This window comes from Trachurus japonicus, chromosome 7, assembly GCF_045865225.1.
Source record: "Trachurus japonicus isolate A0001 chromosome 7, Traja_1.0".
In the NCBI taxonomy this organism is placed as follows: domain Eukaryota; kingdom Metazoa; phylum Chordata; class Actinopteri; order Carangiformes; family Carangidae; genus Trachurus; species Trachurus japonicus.
Window position 1 is genome coordinate 34,292,798 of NC_140913.1, and position 9,867 is coordinate 34,302,664.

Genomic DNA, 9,867 nt, shown 5'->3' on the forward strand with positions numbered 1-9,867 from the left:
TGAAACAGTTTCTATGTTTTAATGAAACCATCGTGCTGCAGACTGGAAACTAACATCTGTGAACATCTGTAGAACTGAACAGAACTGGACTCGTACCTGGTGATGATGATGATGATGAAGGTGATGAAGAGTGTGGTGGAGATGAAGAAGGCCGGTTCCTCCTCTGCAGAGTTCCTGAGGGTGAAGACGAACTCCTTCCAGCTCCGATGTTCAGGACAAACTGAGCAAAACCAAACAGTCTGGAGCTCCTACCCTCCCACACACACACACACACACACACACTCACACACACACACACACACACACACACACACACATACACTCACACACACACAGGACAGGACATCCTCAGTGAGCTGTGGGGAGTGTCGAGGTGTCGAGGTCCAGAGACGAATGTTCAAACATGTTAATGAATGAATGTGTTTCAAGACATTTCTCAAACTTTAGATTCAATGATGAAAAACAACAAAACTGTGATTTCTTTTCTTTTCTTTTTTTTTTTACTCTGATGAAGACGCACACGGGCGTCGAAAACGTTAGTTGTTGTGCACCTTTATTAAAAATATTTCTGCATTTTATTGGGCTGAGAGAGCGCCGATTTACTGGTTTGGCTGAAGCGCTAGAGAACCCCTCCCTTTGTGATTTATTTTATATCTCTGTATCTCCACCTGGAAAGTCCCGGAAACATTTAGTGAACTACTTGATTTACTACTTTTACTCAGCAGAAAAACAGAGTTTTACAGTGAAGTTGTGTTGAAACATGACTGAGGAGGAGGAAACACAGTTAACGGAGCTTTGACATGAACATGATAACACAACGTTACTAAATACAGAGACTGCTTGATGAAAAACTGTCCCTGAAGGCAACGTGCATCAGCGGTTTTGCATGACTTTCCCTCTAAAACAACTCTGTGTGGTAACGTTGTGTTATTATCGCATAGCGTGGTGAATGTGCAGGTCACAACTTGTCCACCAGAGCGTTGTGGAGTTGTTGGATTGTGTATTTGATGAGTTTGATGAGGGAAACCAAGAAATCCCATGAGCCTCCGTAGCGTAGCTCTGAGCAGCTCACGGCTCTGCTCCGCCGTTCTAAAAATAGCTTGCACCGACAATTAAAGGTAACGAACCTACTGCTATGACTATAGGGATTATGGCAATGGGCCAATTTGCCAAAATGTTGAACTATCCCTTTAAATCGTCACCATGGCGCCTCCTTCACAGCCACAGGTTTGTTACAGTGAGAACAGTTTGTCTTTGAAGGACATGAACAACGTTTTTACTTTAATGAACTTGGATTTAGGATTTATGTTTATTCATTTATTTATTTTTATTGGAGACCACAAGTATCAAATACAAGATACAAAGTTATTCCACAGCTGTTTCCCACCGTTTTTTTAATACAGTGCATTAGAACAGAAAAACTAGAAAAAGAACATCCACCAAGAGCAAAGAGCGAAATAAAATAAATACAAAAACAATTAATTAATAACCTAGGTGAAGATACATTGATAAAAAGAAGAGGAAAAGAAATGGAATAAAATGGAGGTGGAAAAAAAAAGAAGGAAATAAATAAATAAATAAAGGACGCCCAGTGTGCTCAGTATAAAAATAGATAAAATCAAAATTTGGGGTGAGGGTCTTTACTATGTGATGAGAAGTTACCATCTTTTATAAAGTGATTTAAAAAAAAAAGGGATATTTAACATTTCCTAGTGACAGAAAGGACATTAAATCATTTAACCAAGAAGAAGTAGTGGTAGTAGGAGGAGGAGCTTTGGGTTTTTCCAATGAATGGATTTAGGATTTTTTTATCAAAGTTTCAAATTAAAAACGTGCTGAAGCTCAGAAACCTGCAGCTTCATTTCACCTCCTCAGGTTATTCAACATGAATCCTCCATGATGCCTCAGTGTGTGATCAGTTTGCATTAACACTTGATGTGCACTATGTTGGTAGAAAATGGTGCAGAAACAGTAAAACAGAGAACAATGGCAGGAAGCCGGGGGTCTTCAACCTGGAGCAACGCACACATCCTCACTATCAACGTTGTTTCAACACCTTCTTCTCTCTAAAGCTGCAGCAACACTCGTGTTGATCCGGTGCAGGTGGTGAAAGCAGACGAGGCTCCGCTGGTCAGTTTTCACTTCATTACACTGCAAAAACTCAATATCTACCAAGAATATTTGTCTCATTTCTAGTTATAGTAAAATGTCATTTCTAGTCAAAACAAATATCATTCTACTTAAAATAAGACTCATCACGTTAAAGCAGAAGTAAGTGATATATTTGTGTTAATATAAGTCTTAAATAGTTATATCTTCCGACAGCAATCACTTATGTGTTTGGTCTGAAACACGGGTCTCTCAGTCACTCTGCTCTGCTCTGAGTTGAGGAGAAAACATTTATCGTATCCTACAGTTTTTATCCAATGAGGAGAGAGAACGGCATGCAGGGCTGTGTGTGCAGCCAAGGGACGCCGTGAATGTGGCGACGTAGGGACGAGGACTGTTATGGTGCGTTCAAGGAAACTCGTAGACTCGTGTTTTTCCGTCCTGTGAAGTGGTACCAGTTCGATCTGGTACGAGTTCACGGGTCGGAAGTTACGAGTGGTCGTTATAGTGACTTTCACAGGTAAAACAGGTCGGAAAAACACGAGTGGGTTGCCTGGAACGCTACAAAGTCGTAAGTTGTGACTTGAAGCTGTAATTTACGATTTCAAAAGCCTGCCTGGAACGCAGCATTAGCGAAAACGACCGGATCGCTTACTTCTGCTTTAAAAAGCAGCTTGTTTTTAGACACGTTTTACTTCTTTCAAGCAGATTTTCACTTGAAATAAGTAGAAAAATCTGATAGTGGAGCAAGGTTTTCTTCCTTATTACAAGCACAAAAAACTTGCTTTCACTGGCAGATTTTTCTACTTATTTCAAGTGAAAATTTGTTTGAAACAAGTGAAAATGATCTAAAAAACAAGATCGATTTTAGGTGATGAGTCTTATTTTAAGTGAAAAGAGATTAGTTTTGACTAGAAATGAGACATTTTGACAAGAAATAAGACAAATATTCTTGGAAAGATTTTGAGTTTTTGCAGTGTACACTTCATGAACTCTGGATGGATCGGCTCCTCTGACTGCACCGTGCCACCGAACGCAGAAACGTGTTAAAGAAATCTGTTTTGTACAGAGCCAATTTAAATTTACTTTATATTTTGTGCAATAAATGAGACAGTTTGTGCAATACGATCCACAAAATGCTCTTTTTATGTGTTTTTTATGTGTTTTTTATATTATGAAAATAGTGATTGTGCACATGAATGTGTTGTGTATTTGTTTGCCTCTTTTATTCAGGCATGAAACAGTGAATTACGTTGTACTTTGGTCCTGTACTTACTCAGGAATCTACGACGTAACACAATCTAACACTAGATAGATAGATAGATAGATAGATAGATAGATAGATAGATAGATGGATAGATAGAACGATAGATAGATAGATAGAACGATAGATAGATAGCTAGATAGATAGATAGAACAGATAGATAGATAGACAGAACGATAGATGGATAGCACGATAGATAGATAGATAGATAGATACAGTAGATAGATAGATAGATAAATAGATAGATGGATAGATAGAACGATAGATAGATAGAACGATAGATAGATAGATAGATAGGTAGGCAGACAGACAGACGGATGGATAGACGGATAGAACAATAGATAGACAGACGGACGGATAGATAGATAGATAGATAGAATGATAGAACGATAGATAGATAGATAGATAGATCGATAGAACGATAGATAGAATGATAGAGCGATAGAACGATAGATAGATAGATAGATAGATAGATAGATAGATAGATAGATAGATAGATAGATAGATAGATAGATAGATAGAAAGAACGACAGATAATAATGTCAAAAAATATCCTAGAATAATGGTCAATTTCATATGTCATGTTTTCCATAAAGGCTAAAGACACTTTTTATGCTTTGAATCAGTTTTTTGGGAAAGTCCTTGAAATTGTCAATTACAATCAATTGTTTCTGGGCTATTTCTACACAATCAATCATTATTTCTTTGCTATATTCCTTGACATTACTATGAAACTGACCATTATTTCTTGATAATATCACGTAGATAACGGCCTTTAAATTAAAGTGTTACCTTTTTTTTCTCTTTTGATGGACAATTTGACTTAATGTTTGGACTCCAGGAAGAATTACAGCTCTGCTAATGTAATAAAATGTAATAAAATGCTGCTGCTGCTGGTTGAGGGGGGCAGAGTCGCAGTGCTCGCCACTGAAAGGTCACGGCTGAGTCACAGAGCGACAGCAGCAACGTTTGTGTTGGCTGTGACTCTGCCTGATTAATGTGACCAAGGTCCGGACCGTCAGCAGTTTCTAGCCACGCTGCCTCGTCTCTCCGCTCATCCTGTGTTGTGTAAGTTCAGTTCTGGTGAAAAAAAAACAAAAAAAACAAAACAAAACAAAACAAAACACAAAAAAAAACTAGTAGGAACCAGTCAGCAACTTCTGCCTCCTCTCTCTGATCAAACAGGAAGGAACCGGTCAGCAGAAACACGTCTTCTGGAAATGTGAGACAAAGAGCAGACCCTGACCCTCGTCGTGTTGTTCCCTGGCTCTAAAAAACATCCAGCAGACCAGCAGACGTCACCGGAGCTCCCACCTACACAAGGCTTTAAAGGCCCGCTTTTATTCTGAAGGGTCGGGCGACTGCTGTTGTTGTTGTGACATCACAAAGTGACAGGAAGTCCTGACGGCTGGTTTTAAGGCTCAGTTTCTGAATACAGGCTGTGCGCATTTCTCTGTGGACTGAGGCTTTGATACTTTCACAGTATTAATATAGAACCTAGAGCTGCTTTATAATCACACTACACATGGACATCTACCTTTATACCGTATGGAGCTTTAATACAAACATCTACCTTTATACTGTATGGAGCTTTAACACAAACATCTACCTTTATACTGTATGGAGCTTTAACACAAACATCTACCTTTATACTGTATGGAGCTTTAACACAAACATCTACCTTTATACTGTATGGAGCTTTAACACAAACATCTACCTTTATACTGTATGGAGCTTTAACACAAACATCTACCTTTATACTGAAGGAGCTTTAATACAAACATCTACCTTTATACTGTATGGAGCTTTAACACTAACATCTACCTTTATTTTGAAGGAGCTTTAATACAAACATCTACCTTTATACTGTATGGAGCTTTAACACAAACATCTACCTTTACTGTATGGAGCTTTAACACAAACATCTACCTTTATTTTGAAGGAGCTTTAATACAAACATCTACCTTTATACTGTATGGAGCTTTAACACTAACATCTACCTTTATTTTGAAGGAGCTTTAATACAAACATCTACCTTTATACCGTATGGAGCTTTAACACAAACATCTACCTTTATACCGTATGGAGCTTTAACACAAACATCTACCTTTACTGTATGGAGCTTTAACACTAACATCTACCTTTATTTTGAAGGAGCTTTAATACAAACATCTACCTTTATACTGTATGGAGCTTTAACACTATCATCTACCTTTATTTTGAAGGAGCTTTAATACAAACATCTACCTTTATTTTGAAGGAGCTTTAATACAAACATCTACCTTTATACTGTATGGAGCTTTAACACAAACATGGTATTTGTGAAGAACTTTACTTTAAATCCATAAATGATGTTAGGGTGAAAATTGTCTTAACATTGAATGTTTACCTTTACTAACTGAAGTTGATATTGTGCCTTACTGACTAACAAATAAAACAGAACACCATTGTTTTACTGACTGATGGAATAAAGCTGAACCTGTGTCTCTACACTGGAGACTGCAAAGCTGCACACAGTTACCTCATCACTAGAACTAACACTGAACACATATTCTCCACTTTGACAGTACTGATCAACACTGAATATATCTCACTGATGATTGTTTTATTAGACTGAGCACTCACATTTTACCCATTTAAACAAGTTAATCCTGAGTGGTGTGAAACATTTGCCTTCATGTACCTGTTTATGCATTCACTTTAAGTAGAAGTAAAGTTTAGTCTCATGTTTTAACTAACCTATTGTGTCTTATATTTTTGACTAACCCATTGAGTTTAAAGACAACTGAAACTTGTAAGCAAACCATATAGATTTGTGTTGAGCTTAATGCAATGAATGCCAGTAACCTGTTTGATCATTCAGAGGCAAAGTTGAGAGCACACAGAGCCACAGTGAAATCAAAACATCTCCAAGGCCGAAGGGAGGAGAGGATGAGAGGCCTGTGGCCTGCTGAATGAAGCATTGTGAGGAAGAAGTTTTAATGATTTGTCTTATCTGCCCTGACCCCTCAAACACCTGGGATGGAAAGTTATGTCAGTGTAGGGAGGATTTGTTGTGTTTCAGACCCAGAGGTTCGTGTGCTGGGAAGATGAGACCAACCTGTGCCAGTCAGAGGGCACCAACGAAGGGGGGGCTAAGTCTAAACCACAGCCACTCCCCATCTGTTTCTGACCAGTAAGAGTTAATTACACACACACTTTTTACTTCTTTCAAGCAGATTTTCACTTGAAATAAGTAGAAAAATCTGATAGTGGAGCAAGTTTTTCTTTCAGTATTACAAGCACAAAAAACTTGCTTTCACTGGCAGATTTTTCTACTTATTTCAAGTAAAAATTTGTTTGAAACAAATGAAAATTATCTAAAAACAATTAGATTTTTAGGTGATGAGTCTTATTTTAAGTGGAAAGAGATTAGTTTTGACTAGAAATGAGACATTTTGACAAGAAAAAGGACAAATATTCTTGGAAAGATTTTGAGTTTTTGCAGTGTGTACCTTTTGTATAGATGCCATGGTGGTTAAATGGATTACTCAGTTTTTCTTTTAAACAGCTGTACCTGCTGATTCCAGGTCAGTCTCCTCGGCTCTTCTTAGTTTTCTTTTGACTCCCGGCACCTGGTCGTGTCCAGTTCATGGTGAAATGTTCTTTTAAAGGGACATTGTGTAACTTCTCCTGTTATCTATTCATGAAAATCTTCAGTCTGTTTTTCATTAATCAGTAATCCCCCCCATCAACAAACTGAAGTGTTCCTTTCAGCTCTGAATTAGTCGTTCATATCATTCATATCTACATGGAGCGGGTAAGCTCGGTGCTGGCTGCCATGTGGTGTCGCCATGTTTTTACCTTCAGTGGCAGCGTGACGGTAGGTAACCACGGAAACTCAGCGGAGACACCGGAGCTGTCGGCTCAGGTGGAGGTGGCGTCTGTGAAAAGTCACCGTGGTAACGCAGTGAGGAGGAATGGAGCGTTACACTGATGCTGCATTCACCTGCAGTCGGGCAGACGACCGTCGCTAACAAACCAGATGTCATTTTAGTCACAGAAGTCCAGAGAAAGACGGTAAAACAATACCACATCGCCATGACAACATATTGTCACGTGTATTGTTTTGCCTCGTGCTGACGGACCACTTGTTTACATAGAGGCTTGTTTATGCCGTTACGTGCAGCGGCTGTCGTCCGTCTGCCATCTGCCCAATTTCACGTGAATGCAGCATGAAAAATACGACTGAGTTGCTTGTGATATACAAACACAACGCTAGATGGGAGGAATTCCTACACAATGTACCTTTAAATAGATGTTCATTTGAGATACCACAAGCTTGTGTGACACCTTGGTGATGAGAAACCTTTTTATAGGCGTCAGTTTGGACTAAAGCAGCTGATATTACTTTGTACTGAGTAGGATTACTCACAGGATTACTTTCTAAATACTGACAGACTCCAGCTGCTTTCTTGTCTTTCCTTCTTTACCTTTCTGCACCTCCTGCTGTTCAATACTTACTCCCTGTGTCATTTCACTTTATTACTTCATTTATGGACATATACAGTTATGTTCATAATAATAGCAGTGTGTTTAAAAAGGTGAGTAAACCTCAAAATTCTTCAAATAAATTGTATTTTAAGGAACACAACTGCATTGGGGACACTGCACATTCTATTTCAAACCAAGAAAATTGGAAAAAGTAATTTAATTTGATAATATTTTACAGAAAGTCAAGAAATATAATGTTCAAAAAAATAGCAGTGTTGACATCTTTCTTTACACGCTTGCTGGTGTGTTTGGGGTCATTGTCTTGTTTGCGGTCATTTCCTCTTCAGTATACGGCAACATGACTTCTTCCAGTACTCTGGTGTACTCAAACTGATCCATGATCCCTGGTATGCGATAAATAGGACCAACACCATAGTACGAGAAACATCCCCATATCATGATGCTTGCACCACCATGCTTCACCGTCTTCACTGTGTACTGTGGCTTGAATTCAGTGTTTGCAGGACGTCTGACAAACTGTCTGTGGCCCTTACACCCAAAAAGATCAATCTTACTCTCATCAGTCCACAAAATGTTACGCCATTTCTTTTCAGGCCAGTCAATGTGTTATTTGGCAAATTGTAACCGCTTCATTACATGTATTTTTTTTAACAATGGGACTTTGCGGGGGCTTCTTGGTGGTAGCTTGGCTTCACATAGACGTTGTCTGATTATTACAGTACTCACAGGCAATCTTAGATCTCCTTTGATCCTCCTGGAGCTGATCATTGGCTGAGCCTTTGCCATTTTGGTTATTCTCCGATCCCTTCGAATAGTCGTTTTTCTTTTTCTTCCTCGCCTTTCTGGTTTTGGCTGCCATTTTAAAGCGTTTGATATCATTTTAGCTGAACAGCCTATCATTTTCTGCACTTCTTTATAGGTTTTCCCCTCTTTTATTAATTTCTTAATCAAAGAATGCTCTTCTTCTTACACAGTGTCTTGAACAACCCATTTTACTCTGTTTTTCAAGGACAAATGCACAGCCGGCATAATGCAGCATCAGTTGCCTTGATCCTTGAATAAGGGCCACCTGTTTAACACCTTTTTTTTTTTTTTACATAATCAATGACCTCAATAATTGAACCTGGCACTGCTATTTTTTTGAACACGGCCCTTTTCAGTAAATGATTCAGTTTCACAGAATCAGCAGCATGCACGTCATGCCTGTTGGGTCTGTTGGTTTTCTATACCTTTACTAAACTTTCTAGAAAAAGTTGAAAAAAAAAAAGTTGAAATTCTAACAAAATCAGTGATTTATCTTGCAAGTGATGTCGGACTGCTATTATTTTGAACACAACTGTATGTTTGTATTACTTTGGTTGTTGTCGACATCTAGTGAAAATTTCATGTCAGTAGCTCTGACAGAAATATATTTACTGAGAAAAATGTTGATGCATTACTTTCCCCACTGTGTACAGTGTCTTTATATTTTTTCAGCTACTGTAGCAAGTGGGATCAATACATATAATAATTAATAAGTCTCACATCTAATTATTTATTCACACATTCACACAGTCTCAACCTTCAAGGATTCAGTGATTCAGACAAAAACGATCAATAACGACTCGAACACTTCAGAAATTCTTCGTAAAATATATTTTGGTCCAAAAAGCTGATTTTTGCAAAAAATACACCATGTGCAGTGGAGTGGCTGAGGCCTGACACAGAGAGCCAGAGTTGCTGCTTCACGTGGCTGTGTTTAAGGATTTAACCTGCACGAGCTACGGAGACGAACTGGGAGTTATGGAGAAGAGAGGGATCTGTCTAACACCTGGTTATTATTATTATCATTATTATTATTAACCACTAAGTCTTTCTACCACACAGACACGGACGACGGCTGCTACGACTCTACACGGTCCTATCAACAACGAGCCACTCAATACTTCTCATGTTCATATCTCTTTAATTACACATTATTCTTATTATTATTAATTATTATTTAAAAAGTCGGGAATGAT